The sequence below is a fragment of the Oenanthe melanoleuca genome, chromosome Z (assembly GCF_029582105.1).
Source record: "Oenanthe melanoleuca isolate GR-GAL-2019-014 chromosome Z, OMel1.0, whole genome shotgun sequence".
Taxonomy (NCBI): Eukaryota; Metazoa; Chordata; class Aves; order Passeriformes; family Muscicapidae; genus Oenanthe; species Oenanthe melanoleuca.
In genome coordinates this window covers 68,679,369-68,694,682 of record NC_079362.1, presented here as the reverse complement: position 1 = coordinate 68,694,682, position 15,314 = coordinate 68,679,369, and the positions used below count along the sequence as shown (strand labels likewise).

Here is a 15,314-nt window from a genome sequence, read left to right as displayed (position 1 = left end):
AAGGGATAGTGACAGAGACTGGGCAGAGACAGAGATGGCACAGGGAATGAGACAAGGGCAGGGGCAGGTAAATGGATAGGGACAGGGACAGGACAGGGACAGAAATGGCACAGGGAATGGGACAGGGGCAGGAGCAGGAGCAGCAACAGGGCCAGAGAGGGGACAGGACAGGGGCGGGAATGGAACAGGAACGGGCAGGGACAAGGGCAGAAGACAGGGACAAGGGTTGAGACAGCGGCGGAACAGGGTCAGGGATGCAACCCGGACAGCGGCTGGTAAGGAGATGGAACAGGTGTAGGTATGGGTCAGGGGCAGGGTCAGCGGCTGACAAAGGCAGGCGACAGCGACAGGAACACGGACACGAACGACACACGGACACGAACGACACACGGACACGAACGACACACACGCGGACGACACACACACACTTCCTGGCTCCGCCCCGCCCCAGGGAAGAGGCGTGGCTCCACCTTCGCCCCGCCCATGCGGTGACGTCAGCATCCGCAGCGCCCGATTGGCCCGCCGGGCGCTGGTGACGTCACGGCGTGACGCCATCCCGCCGGCGGGGCCCAGACAAGATGGCGTCGCCCGGGTCCGGCGGCGCCGAGTGGGGCCCGTAGGGACGGCGGGCGGTGACCGCGGGACGGCGGGACAGCGCGACAGCGGGGCCGGGGGCCGCAGGTACCGGGCTAGGCTGGGGTGGCGCACGTACTGGGTTGGGTAGTGGGGCTGGGGTCGCGCAGGTATGGGCGGGGACCGCGGGGGCCGCGGGTACCGGGCGGGGGCAGTTGGGCACGGACCGCGCCCCTTCCTCTTCTCCGAGAGCAGGGACCCTCCGCTCCCGCTCGGTAGAGCCGCTGTGAGGTGCCGGCACTCGGCACTGGCCTGGACTCGCGGGGTGACGTTCCTATCCCACAGGCTCCTGTTTCCCAGCAGTTTCCGGAACCGCTGGAGTCAAGGGAATGTCTTTCTGCCTAGTAACCCCTGATGAGTTTGCCCTTGATGAGTTTGCTCGGTGGCTGTTGAAATCCGAGTAAGCTGTTGGTGTCCATGATGTTCGGAAGTGCCTCTTCGCAGTAACTAAATCCGTGAAGAACTAAAACAAACATCTGATTTTCTTTGGGGGTGTGGTGTGTGTCGAGTCTGCCTTCAGGTAACTTGTTAATTTCTGCCTCTTGTGCTGTGCAAATCACGGTACTCATCTTCCCTGTGCTACTTGTGACTTCAGAGTTCTGCTAAATCACGGAGTATTCACTCTTTGGCTGCATCTCCTTGTAGACTAAAGATCCAGTCATCTTTATTTCATGGGTTGCAGCCCCATACTTCTCTTTTTCTGCTGTTGACTATATCTTTCTTAGAGTTTGAGATGCAAACATCGCATGGATGTATGTATACATAAGTGTAAGAATACTTAGCTGTAGCTGTTCCTAACTTCCTAGTGTTTTGTGTTCCCTTTACCTCAGTGCTTACTAAAAGTAAGGCATTTAGTGCATTTATTTTTTTTTTTTATATTTAGTATAATTTGGGGGCTGTCTTCTTGTGTTTTGATAACTCAAAGTTTATCCCGCTAAAGGGACTGTCAGGTTTGCTTTTTTTTTTTAATAGTGAAAGAAATGACAATAGATGGAAATGAGTAGCCAGCTTATCAACTGTTTTTAATCCCCACGTCATTAAAAATTCTGAACAAGTGAAAAAAACCTAGTCATACAGAAATGTTACAACACTGATGTTGTCTCATTAGGGTGGAGATAAGTAGGTGGACTCTGGTACTTGGCTGCGGAGCTAATATAGCTGCCATCCAGGACCCAGGGAAATGTATTTGTGTTGGATTTAAGCACTTCGAGGTCAGTGTTCCTATGTGACTCACTTTGGGGAGTGTTGCCAATCTAAGGGGCAACTGGTTGTGCTTGATGGTGTAACTTCAGTGGCTGTGCTGCTGATGGAAGGCTTGCTGCATCCCACGGTTAAGGGACTAAGAGGCTTTTGTGGCAGCTTGATGAGGGGGATCTTACTCCTACTGCAGCTGTGATCCAGGGTGTTGAGGAAAAAGTGGAAGTGCTTTAGTTAGCCAGACCTCTTCCTCGCCTTCACTTATCAGCCCTGGTGCATGAGACTTTCTGCCCCTGTGCAGGCACTCCTGCAGTGGCTGGTTTTCTGGTATTTTTCAGTCAAGAGTGGGGAAAAACCTCTTTTGGCCTTCTTCGCTTTTCTCCACAGGGAAAATCTGTGTAGCTGTGCAGCAGCCATGGGCAGTAGGGTGGCAGCAGCACGAGGAGTGTTTTGAGGCATGTGCAGAGCGATGTTGGGTTACAGCACCATGCAGAACTGCTGCTCACAATGACTTCAGTTTCCTGTACGCACAGAGCTGCAATTCAGAAGTGCCAGTGGTTCTTAAGGTTACCATTGCCACCGGGTGGCTTAAACCTTTTAGGCAAAAATCTTAATTCTAAAGGCAGGGAGGAACAAAGTATGTAATTTTTAAACAGCTTTTGCAAGTTTATGAGTTTAGTCTTAGAAAGAAGACTGAAAGTGACGGTCCTTTCCTTGCCTCACCATTTGTACTTAATATCTCCTTTTTGGTTTTTGGATTTTTTTTTCCTGTGCATGCCTTACAGAACAAAGGAGTCCAGGAAGAAGTTGCTGCTACTGAAGTGCTATTCAAGTGTGAGCTGAAACAAAGGGGCATGAAATTTCAAAGGGAAAACCAAGAAACTCTCAGTTCAAAGATATGTGAATCAATAAGTGTTAGTTTCACTTTAACAAAGAGAACTTAAATTTTCAGAATATTCAAGGAATACAGTGGTCAGTTGGGACGTTTATTGTATAGTTTATGTTGATAGATAGAAAAATAAGAATGGTGAAAAATTGTTAAAAACACGTGGAAGAGCTCCATCCCAATTATTCACATGATGTTCTGTTATCCTCGAGACAAAAACCTGTAACTGACAGAATGGAGTCAGGTTTCTGGACCAATCCAGCCTCATCTGTCACACTGTGACAGCTGGAGCTGTTTTGGCTGGTGCTGGTGGCAGAAGTGCTATAATGACACAGAAGGTGTCTCCTTACTCATCCTCCTTTTTAATTTGTGTAAGCTTATGGTTTCCTGTTGATTTCACAAACTCTGTGGATTGATAATTTTGTTGTCCAATTGAGTTAATTGATAATGGTTGTCCATATCCAGTATCTGTGTCATGAGTTTTTAACATCAGTCAGTTCCTTTATTTTACAGTTGATGCTGGGTTGAATATTTTGATAAATTGGTGAGAAATTTAGTTTTCGTTATTACATAGAACTTCTGTCCAACCTTCTCTGGTATTTTGTTTCTAACAAAATCATTCCTAATCTCTTCAGTCACGAATTCCAGAGTTTCAGCTGTCATTTTACAAGGATCTCTACCTAAAGGCATGATTATCTATTTAAAATTGATCAGTGCAATTCAGATCAATGTCAGAGTAGGGAAGGTCTAGTGAAGCTGTAATTGGACAGCTCTGAAGCTGTTTGTGAAAACAGTTCTTTAAAGGAAAGGCAAAGAAGGGTTGTTTACGATTTATAAATAGTTTCTGGTTTGAAAAAGTAGGTCTTCTAGGATGCATCAAAGGTTGGTTTCTCCTCCCTGCATTGTATGTTCTTAAGCTGCTGGGAAGGCAAGGCTATTGATGTTGCAGCACATACCACTCTGCAATCGACCCTTGGGATTAGTGCAGTTGATCGATACAAGCCTGAACTCACAGTTGTGTGTTAACTACTTAGGTAGGTAATCCTCTCTGGTATGCAAGTGCATTGCTTAATGCTTTGACCCTCTGACTTGGTTTGAATAAGCTCATGTTCTGTGTCCCTAATGACCTTTTGCTGTCAATGTAGTCTTGTGCAGAGGTCTACATCTCTCAAGTCATCAGATTTACTCCAAATCCCTTCGTGCAAAGGCTTTTTTCTTATGTTAAGAAATTCTGTCTTTCCTGTGGATGGGAAACTTTTAAAGGACATGCTGTGTGCCCAGACTCGATTGGGTTTGTGTTTTCTTAATATTTGAAAGCTACAAGGTCTTTCTAGAATCCCTTAACTTTGCAATGTACTTGTCACACAAAATTGTATCAAAAGGGAAACACAATATCATTGCTCTAATTTAGGCTTAAATTCTTCTGCTAGAAGAAAAGCAGATTGGTTAAAAATGCCGTGTTGCATTAGTAGTATTACAGTTTGTAACTGACTGAACTTGTATTATCTCAGATTTTGTGTCAGATTCTCTCTACATGAGAGTAACAGTTTAAATCAGAAGAAGGTCAATCCTATCCAAGATATAGTGAGTTCTTCATCTGGAGGATGATCTGCATATGAGTGCAATTAATGTATTTAGCTGTTGCTATAGTGGAAAGTAGTAGTAAAGAGCTATGAGCTCTTGTCTGGTCTGCGTTACTGGAGCTCAGCATTTTTGGTAACTATCTACTAGATTATGTGAAAGATTTTATTTTTAAGTCCCTTCCTTATGTATATGTTTGTGCTTGCACTATTTGTGATCTCTAGGCTAGCAGCAGAGGAAGCCATGACTGAAATGACTGATGAGATTTATTCCCTGGTTTTGAGAGAGTGTCTTTCAAAGTGTGCCAGTTGTGCTGTTTCAACTTTTAGCCCTGTGCCTGATTTAGACACAGGGAAGTGCTTGTGTGTTCAATTTGGTACACCTCGTCAGTTCTGAGCACTAAAATAAAACTAGATTCCTAGTTTATTAACACTCTCCAAAGTACTTGTTAAAAGTTCAAGTGTTTCCTTCTGTGATACAGCAAAGCCTTATTGGGTTCCACCCTAATGACTAATACCATCATGTGGTGTCTTTGCATGTAATGTGTAATAATTTGACGTAGAAATATAGGAGGCACACATAGCAGGGAAGGGACTCTTGAATAAAATCACCGTTAATCATCTGTGTTTGGAATAAAACTGTGTTTGATGAAAAAAAGACAGAAAAGCTTTATGCTGCATAGCTTCCGAGAAAAGAATGTGTTCTTAATCTTTTAATTATGTATTATGTCACCACAAGCACTTTGTTGACGGTCTGTTTGAAGTCTTGGTAGAAAACAGGTGAAGGATTATTTCGTTTCATTTTGCTTGCTGTGTTTGTAACAATGTACAAAAGCACTGTTTCCAGAAAGCACCTTTATATTCTTTATTAAGAAGAAGGGGGAAAAAAAAAGATCCTGGAATTAGAGGGTTCATTCTTACTTGTGGGACAGAGCCTAATATATGGGAGGGAACCTTTTCTGTTTACTTACCTGGAAGTAAGTGCTTAGTAATTTAATGTCTCTTTTGCAAAGAAAATTCAAGAAAAGGCAGTAAAGGGCTTGTTGCTTTTAATTAACACTGAATATTTCTGAATTTGTATGCAAAGGGAGAGCTATTAAATTCAACTATGAATATAAAAGTAATACTGTTATGGTCTGTAATCTCATCTATATGAAAGTCTTCAACTGGAAAAGCTTTAATAAACACAGCTTATAGAATCCACAATAGTGGATAAGATGAAAGATGAAGGAAGGCAAAGGTGAAGAAATTGATTTTGGCTAGAATGATGAGGCAATCTGTGCTACTTCTGAAGTTGGAAGTGGACTCTGGAAACTGTTGGCAAAATGACTGTGATGGCTGTTTTTGTGACATAGTAATGTTACCGTGTTCATACCGAGCTCCCATATTAGATGTGCAGTTATTGTACAGTTCTGAAGATCTGCCTGTCTCTGGGAACATTCTGTATGTGTTACAATTTTGGAGATGGACACTTGAAATGTAACCTTGTTTAATGCAGGGGATCTGGCTGTACTCTAGATAAATTGGTTCTACCAAGTAATGGAATGGATTTCTAACTTTCCCTTTGTGCTGGGAGAGAAGCTGTGTATCCATTTTATGCCAGTCTTCATTCAAGGCAAATTTCTCCTGTAATTTGATGTTCCTGCAGGAATCTGAATATGTACTCATGTTCTGTTGTTAGGCAGCACTGGATTAATTTCCTAAAGTAAGATGGATTGAATCAGACATATGGGTTATGAGAGGGGCAGGCTGGGACTGATTCTCAGGTGGCAGGATAAAATCTGATAGCTCAGAGGAGGAATGGTCAGCCTACAGTATCACTACTTTGCTTCTTAAAAAAAAAAATAAATCTTTATGCTGTGTCATTTATAACAGTGGCTGTTATAATGGTCCACTAAGAGAGATCTCTGTGCTGTCAGCGGTGCTGTCTTCTTGCCAGCCTTAAAATGTTGGGAGAGGAGAAGCTGTGGGATGTCCCTCATGTGGTCATAGGGCAACTTCATCCAGCAACCTAGTCAGGTCTAGTTATAAGATAAAGTAAGGCTAGATTGCTGAAACTGAATCAGATCTGTCAAAATGTCCTGAGAAAATTAAGCTAGTGTATCTCTGAAGGTTTATTTTTGTACATAAAATGAGCCATTTCTGTTTAGTTATTCATTGCTTTAAGTGTTCTGGGGCTTGCATTCATTGCTGTATCTGCTGAAGACCTTGCTGATGTGGAGGGAAAAAGCTTATACTGCTAAGTGAGACAGGATATATAGTATATAACAAAATTACAGACTTAAATTAATTGGAAGTAGAAACTTAAAAATAAAGTTTGGACTACACCAAATTTCATATTCAAATCTGAAGTGCATCCTTGCGGCTTTTATGGTGAGATGAAAAAGACTGAATAGGAGTAATTTGATAGGGAGTAGATACTGTTCCAAACTTGAGAGACTGCAGTGAGATTCCTGGGGTAGCTGTGGATTTGGGATTTGGAAACAAGTTGTGTTCTGACTCTCAGCTGCTGGCTGAGCTGGATGACTGTGGGCAGACTGCTTCAGCTTTGTGTTTTATTCCTCATACCTGCAAAACAGGGACAGTTTCACTGCTTGCTAAGTGCCTTGACAGGTATTCTGAAGTCTCATAGAAGAGCTATGCTGTGCTAAGGGTATAAGGGACTTTCAGCAAAACTACTTTCCCCTTAGGGGAAAGAAATGAATAATAAGTATTTAATTCCTGGCATTATAAATATCCTGTAGTGAAAGTGTCTTTCTCTGTCTTTGGTTTCTTTTCTATTTTCCATGCCACTTGAACACTGAAAGTTCAATATCCATATGCCCTTACTGTTAGGAGGCTTGTAATTTTATGTGTGTGTATGTCTAATACCACCTTGCAAGTCTGTAAATATTGCTCTGTGCGTTTGTGATAGAAAGTTCACTCACTAAGTGCAGACTTTTACACTACTCCTTAAACTTACCTGCCTGAGTATTAACTGCAAGTAAGGTTGCGGTGCTGGGAGGGCAGACTTGTTGTCTTACACAGAGGGAAAGCACACCATGACAGTTTGTTTTAAGTGAGGAAATTTAAATCTTAAAACTCATTTTAAATGGAAACAGTAGGAATTAAGGTATGTAGGTGAGGAGATTATTTTATGATGCTTATGGATCTACTGAGTACTTTGTGTTAATGTGGGAGGGAGGAATGATGCCTGTGGTATAGAAAGACTTTTTGAAGCAGAATGTGAAGCTAAGTGTAGCAGCTGGAGCATCCTTGAAAGGTACATCTCAGGGATTGAGTAGTTGCTCTGCTTTCCTTCTTGTAGGGTGAGGATTGTCTGCATGTTTGTGTATCTTCACTGCTAGTAACCTCAGCTGTAGCAGTTGCACACATAGATGTACCATCTCTGTTTGGTTTTTCCCTCTTGCTTCCAGCTTTCATTCCTGAATTTTTCAATCTATAGTTGGATTACAGACTGAAGCATATTTCCATTCAAGCAGCTCCTAATAGAGGGGCATTTGCTATTTGAGAACTACAAAATTAAGAGATTGCAAGGAGGATGTTTCTGCTCAGGGGAGAGTATTCTGCCCTCAGGTAGTGTGGGCCCATGAAGTTTTCTAATATAAAACATAGCAAGCAGCTCATTTATTTATCATGCTTTTGTTTTTATAGATCCACTACAGCTGAGGGTAATCTCAGTTTCACTTCACTGCTCAGAGGTAAATTTTTATTTTTCTACACTAGACAAGCTTACTCAAGGCAACTTAGCTTCCTGTGTTCCAAATTAATTGTTTCAGGGGTATGCTCAGTGTGGGTACTGCCAGTTTGCTGAGCTGTTCAAGTGTGCTGCTGTTTTCATATACATTTGAGCATTTATTTTTTTGAGAGCTGGTAATGATGCTTCTGTAACTATGTGTTTTTTAAAGGACAGAACATCATTTTTACCGGTTTCAACCTCTCCTAAAGTTTACAAGCCACTGCAAGAAATAATTAAGAAGTTACTATATAGCTTAAATCAGTTTCCTGCTCTTAATGCCCTGTTATGCGCCACTTCCTTGTTAATTAAGGCAAGTGGATTTTTTTTCACTTAAAAACATGACTTGTGGTAGTGAAATTTAATTTGATGTTGTCTACCCATAATATTTCCCATCTAACTCATGTTTTTAATGCAGTCATTCAGTCCTGTTTGGACTGAGTGGGAAGACTGGAAAGCAGGCTCGACTGATACTATGCTTGGAGATGAAATAAGATTGATTTTTAGGCCTTACTGCATTGAGACCATCTTTTCACTTCCTTAATACATCTTTTGAATTTCAGTTTGACTCCTTTGTTCTGTTGAGTTGGTCAGGTAAGAAGTATGTCCTTGATAAGGCTGCAGCTCAGTGGACATATCACAGTAGCTGAAATGAATGCTCATTAAAAGTGATAAGGGTGTGTTTTCTTCCTGGTCTTTTAGTTTCGTCCTTCAGTGCAGCAAAACCTGGCATTCTGTCTATGCTTATTTTCTTGTCTCAGTCTTGGTAAGATGGGTTAGATGAAGACAGATGCCTGTTGGCTAAACAGGAGTGACACATGAATTAAGGACAAAATAAGTTGGCATTGGAAGCTGAGACTGTACCACTGACATGTTGATGTGTTGGAGAAATGCATAAACCCCAGAAAAAGACAAATAAGCTTGTAAAGAATGTCACACCCATGGCACCTAGGATGCAATTCAAGTTTCTTACATTAGCACTGTCAAGCCAAAGGCAAACCAAGCCTCATTAAGTATGTTTTGAAAATCAGTGAGATTTAAGATGCTATAAACTGATGTTATCATTTCACAAAAGCTTGAAGACCACACTTTTCCAGGTGTCCTGTGACCAGCTCTTAGTTGCTTCAGGTGTTTGAAGTGTTTAGGGTGTATTTGGACAAAGATTAATTTATTAATTGGAGTGTTTCCTGGAAAGTGGCAACTCTAAAAGATGAAACTGAAAAGAGAGAAGATTGAGATTGAACATAAGAAAGAAATTAAGGTGGTGAGGAACTTACCAGGTTGCCCTGGGAAGCTGTGGATAACTCATCCCTGGAGGTGTTCCAGGACAGGCTGGATGGGGCTTTGAGCAACCTGATCGAAAGAAAGCCACCCTTCCCTGTGACAGTGTGTGTGGATTGGATGATCTTTGAAGGTCCCTTCCAACCCAAAACATTCCATGGTTGAATCAAGTGAGTTTGCAGGGAGTTTATATTCTTAGGATGTGACTCTTTTAGTTGAGAGAAATAAGATGAATTAGTGGGAAATAGGGCCATCAGATGGCAGGAATAGTTTAACAGTTTTAGCCACATGATGGGAAAGATCCTTTCAGGAATGAGAGAAGGCTGTTGTTGGCGTGATGTGTATTGAAACTGCTTGGGCTGAGTGTGCAATCAGGGTCTGAAACAGTGGCTCCCATGCTGAAAATCAATGTTTCAACCTGCTTGCTGAAGGACAGGCAGGGTTGTTTGGAGGCGGAATAATAAATGTAATAGATTATTTTTTCTATCAGTACCACGCTGAATTTTGCTGGGAAAATATTAAATGTGTGGTAAGAGTGGGTAGGGCATGTGACCCAAGTATAAAAGGAAAAATTGACACATCTATAGTAGTATAACACTGTTCTTATTATTCTTGTACAGTGCAAGAGGTGCATATTTTGGCTGAGATACAATACATGGAATTGCAAGTGATGTTTGACCTGCTGGCAGATTTTATTTTTCCATTTAAAAACTTTGGCTAACTTGATTTCTTGACAGATTTTCTTTTTGTCTGTTTGGTTAAAGTAATTCTGTAAGTGTTAATATTTCACCAAATTTATAGTCAAAACCATAATTGCCAAGAAATGTTACAATTTCTCTTCTGGGCTTTAACAGGGAAAAAATGACAACCTTACATCTTTATTTGGAATGGATTTTTTTACATAGTCATTTGACTATTGTAATACATTTAAGTGAATTAAGCTCTGGTTAATATATAAATAAATATTGAAAATTAATGAATACAAATTGCTTGATGTACCAAAATAGTTTGAGTTTTTGTGTTGGTATTGGAAGTAAGTCCTGGTATGGTTAACAGAATTGAATTAATTTCTAAGTAACACCAGATCAGTTACCTGTTACCTCTCTTGGTAGAAGAGTATAAGAACAAAAAGCTTGAAATTGGAGAGATTGTTACTTTTGAATTAAAAAGATTATGTTGCAATTAATGGATTAAAAGCTGTTTTACTCTGTTGTGCTGACAGCATTTTGAGAGTGTCTGTCTAGCTCTAATTCATAACTGGGACAAGTCTGAAGTATTAATAATACTCAAGTACTTCAGATTCAGCTTGTTTCATTTTGAAGTACGACTGTAACAAATAGAGCAGCATTTTAATTAGTTTATGATAGTCTGGGTTGCAGGCAAGTGTTCTAAAAGTGCAGGATATTCCACTGTTTTTTCATGCCTCATTACCAAAAGAGCAGAGTAAGTGGGCTATTTGGTTGTTGGAACTAGCAGTTAGCAGTCTCTCTCATTCAAGAAGAGTTGTGTTGAAATATTCTTCTGAAGTGCTGTGGTTAACGAGGAAAGTTAATGCACATGCCTGGCTCTGGCTAGTGCTAAGATACTTAGAAAAAAATTGACTTTCTTGTAGTAGTATGAAATCTTATGGTAATTAAGCTGAAGTAGCTACATTTGTTGATGGTTACCAGATGCTTACCATCTGACAGTTTCAAACTTTCAAAACTGGTAGGTATTTGCTATCCAAACTTTAGATACAAGAAAATAGCAGTTAAAAACAGTTGCTGAGCTCATCAAATTCGGGACTTGTTTCAGTAAAGCATTGAGATTATTGCAGCCCTCATTGCTGGTATGAGTCCTGGGTCATCTTTTTCACTTTTTTTCTTAGAATGTAGGAATTGCATAGCACATTTATATTTTTATCTCCCAAATTTCTGTCTTGCTTCTTTTGTGCCTCTAGGAGAGGAAGTGTTAGTCCTCTATTTCTAGTTTACCATTCTTTTTTTTGTTTGTTTTTTTTTAATTATGTAGACTAGTGAAGCTGACTTTGAAGCTTAAAAAAAAAAAGAAAAAAAAAGAAAACACATCTCTGTTCACTCAGCTGTTTTGTTTACATGGTCTTTAATTTGGGTAAAAATCATAAACTGTACTGTAAAATCCATATCTGCTTTTAGATGAACAGAACCTGCACTATTGCCCAAGTTTCCAGAGTCTGGAAATCAGTCCAGACTTAGATATTTGTTGCAGATGGTTTCCTCTTATGACAGGATTGAGTTTTCTGGAAAGAGTCCTTTTTAAACAGATGACCCATTTTGCTGCCACAGTTGAATGTGAATTTAGAATAGGTGCGTCTTCCATGCTGTTGTTTGGCATGTCAGTGCCTGGCCAAAGGAAAAGCTTGCGCTGATCTGCTTTGACCACAGTGCTGCCTGTGAGTACTTTCCTGTTTCCTTGTGCTGTTGCCGGTGAAACTTATATTTCTAGAGGTTTGTGTGGTGTATAATATTCAACTGTGTTGGAAACCTGTGTGGCTGATAAGTCATAAAGTGACTAAAAAACTGGTATATTAGTGTGCTTTATTTCCACAGCCATTGTAGGGTTGTCCCTGATTTCTGAGTGACAAATTACCTTATGTTTCAAACACATAGTCAGGATATGTATGATAAATTACCTTGTGTTTCAAGCACATAGTCAGGATCTTAAAAGAGAAATGGAGCTGTCTGTTATCAGTTATGAACCTTAAATCCTTAACCAGCCAAACCAGCTTGTAAAAAGTCCAGTGTCTTTAATCAACAAAGTGGGAGATGACATGGGGATGACTGGAACTGCAGGTGTCTGATGTCAGTGCAGTGAATCCATACGGAATGACGGAGAGATGCCATGGCTCTCTGAGAGCTGTGAAAGCTGGAGCAAGAGGCTGATTGCCCACTATGTCACGTTAAACAATGGCACCATTTGAAGAATCAATGTCTCTTGATGTTTATCACTGCTAGGAAGATGCAATCGAACATCCACATGAAAAACTCCATAATGGATGTTGTGACCATCACTAGTGTTGTCCTGTAATCCAGTAACATGATCTGCACACAGTTGTATTCTTCAAGGTCCTTTTTCCCTTTCCTTCCTACTCATGTATTTGAAAAATGCTTTAGGAAGTGCCATTTTAATTGTTCCTGTCTCTCTGTCTCTTAATTATTTCACTAGTAATAACAAACTACATTAGTTTGATGTAGGCTATTCTTCAGATTTAGGTCTCTCATCACAGCTGCTTGGACTGTTGATCCATGGGATATGTATGCAGCAGGGATAACTCACACCTCCCTCCCTCAAGCCCCCTCTTGTCAGTGTAAGCCCTACTCTTAATGGTTAAATGAAGATGATGACCACTTGTCTTTGTGTCCCATAAGATGAAGATATAATTTGATTTGTTTAAACAGGTGTCCCTTGAAAACTGGATAGCAACTTCATAAGAGTGTTAGCTTCAAGGAGGGTTTGATTTGTTTTCATCAATTTTAAAATGTAATTTACGTTATCTCCTGGATTGTGGTAGCACTTAAGAGGAATTACTGTAGATAAAGTTAGAACTTACTTTTCTGCTTTTCTGTTAGGACCAGTGAAAGACTTTTTTATTTTATTTTTTTTTTTCCCCTTTCCTTTGTGAGATTTTGGTTTGGGGGTCTTGGGGTTTTTTAACTTTGGTTTTTTGTTTGGTTTTTTATTTTTGTTTTTCTTTATTTGTTGGTTTGGGTTTTTTTTTGAGGGGGGAGAGAGTGAGTGTTGTAGGCATGTAGTTGCAGTATGCCACATGTAGTTTTACAACTTCATCCAGAGCACTGATACCAGTGGCTCAACATCATTGCTTTGTTGCAAGGTTAGTACCTCCACATGCTCTTGTCTTCAGAACTCTTAGAGCTACAAAGTAGAAGAGATTGCTGCAGGTTTTGGGATGATGTCGTCTATTTGGATACAGCAGTAAAAGGGTGGAATTTGTTTTGTACTGTAGTGAATTTACCAGCTTTTTCTGAGAGAAGTCATAAAAGATCTGAGCTGTGTAGCAGTGGTTGAACACTTACATAGACAGGAAGCTTTGATAGAAGAAACTTAACTTTTGCTTTGTCTTAGTAACAGGCACTGTTGACTTCTCTTTTTGCTTTTTGAAGTTACATATACAGACACCTGATGTTTGTTATAGCCTTCCACTTCCACTGAAATAAGTAGGTACAGTGAAAACTGAAAACACTATTTAAATTTTGATCACCTGTGACCATTACAAATTAATCACTTGAATAGAAGTGATTTTTACTTTTTACTGTAAAATCAGTAGTTCATTATTGTCATGCAGGCAGGAAAGTTTTTTTATTTTTTCAGCCTTTTGTTCTTGTAGTTTTAAGACTAAATGGTGCATCCTTAGTAGTGTGTAGACTACACAATGTGTATTAGCAGGTAAGATGGAAATTGCAGTATCAGGTCTCTTTCTTGAAAATCATAGATGTACTGATTTGATTATGGTTGATAACTTGAGGCATTTTGGTTTCCTTTCACTCTTAAGTTACTAATTTTTTATTTATCTGAATTTTAGGTGGAAATTACATCAGAGAATTCACAAGATCTGGTATCTAGACATGTTTGCACCCCAAACACAGGAATATAGCAGCAGGAGTCCAGTTCCTCTTGCCATATAGTTAATTTGGTTTAAGTTATCATGAATGAAGCAATTACAGGTATCATTAGTAGTAGGATACTTCCAACTTGTCTAGCAGAACTCCTTCAGAGGAAAAGGAATGAAGATACAAACTCAAGGGAAAGTAGGAGAAAAATGGATACAATAGCAAAAAAAACCACCCCATCTTCCCAAAAGCTTTTCTTGAGTCACTCTTTATAGTAACTTTTTTATTCTCTTCTGTTGATGAGACTCTCCCTTTAGCATTGTCTTCTTGCACCGAGTCATGCTTTTCTGTGTTCTCCTTGTCTGGCAGCACAACTAAATGTCATTCAGGTTTAAGTGATAATGTGCCCAGTGAATTGCCTTGGTCACCTCTATCTCTTCAAGCCATTCCAGCTTGTCACCTCTCTGTGCCAGTTGTTGCTGTCATTAGTTTTTCCTTGCCACTTTTGTTTCTGCATCTTTGTGTTGTTGTTTGTTGTTGTGGTTGTTTCCCTGTCCTCCCTCCCCTTTCTGTCATGATAGCTCTGAGGTCCTCTGCCCTCGTCCTGGGCTCTTGCTGTGTTCCTCTAACTGGCTGGTTTTAAGAATGCCTACCTGCTGCCTCAGTGTTATCAAGTAAAAAATTATACACGAGTAGAGAAGAGTTCACATCAGGTTGCTTCAGTTCCATATAACTTTTAGGTACTTGCAGCCCTGATGTTCTCCATGGAGAGTTGGTCAGAACCAAGAATGAAGCAGTGAGGCTAGGGAGGTTTACATTTATAGAAGAGAGCTTGAAGGTGGCTGTAGGAACACTGTGTAGTAGTGTGCAGCTATCTTGCTCCTCTAGAGCAAGAAAGGCATTGAAAGTTTTGTCTTCTGTCAATTTACAATGTGCAGTAAAATATCAGGCCAAAATCCATGCCACCATGTGCTGTTACCACCAATGCCCTTCACCATCTTGTTCTGGAGTCTGTAGATTGAAGGAAACAGTGGTGGGGCTGCACTTATCCATCATCTGATTTGTAATAAAGCTTTGGAAGCAGTCCAGATTTCAAATTAAATTTCAAAATGAGTGGTAACAAAAATAAGCAAGCCTTTGCTGCATGGTGGTAATTAATGTTCAGATAATGCCCAGAATCATAGTGACAACATGAGAGACAACCTAACTGGACACAAATACTGTTTTCCCAGCCAGGACAAGAGCAACAGCAATATGCTTGTAAAAGTGGCCCCTGACTAGCCTGTCAAATCTAGTTAGTCTTAATACCCTATTTTAATTAAACCTTCTTTGAGAAGGGGGAGATGAAATGCGGCTGGCAGCCTGTTCTTGTGTTTCTGTGTGTGGTGCTTAACAGTTCTGCTTGCAGACAAGTG

The 15,314-nt window shown here is 40.4% G+C and overlaps 1 protein-coding gene across 3 annotated transcripts in view; it reads left to right on the top strand.

Moving 5' to 3' along the window:
• The first annotated feature begins 540 nt into the window (after positions 1 to 540).
• UBAP1 (ubiquitin associated protein 1) overlaps positions 541 to 15,314 on the top strand; it is a 33,604-nt gene continuing 18,830 nt past the window's right edge. Inside the window, exons 1-2 of one of the 3 annotated variants that reach the window (XM_056513867.1) lie at positions 556 to 681; positions 919 to 1,153. The gene's annotated coding sequence lies outside the window, so the exon portion shown is untranslated. Of the gene's footprint in view, positions 682 to 918; positions 1,154 to 15,314 lie in introns of all 3 variants that reach the window. The other 2 variants (XM_056513866.1, XM_056513868.1) reach the window with 2 other exon arrangements.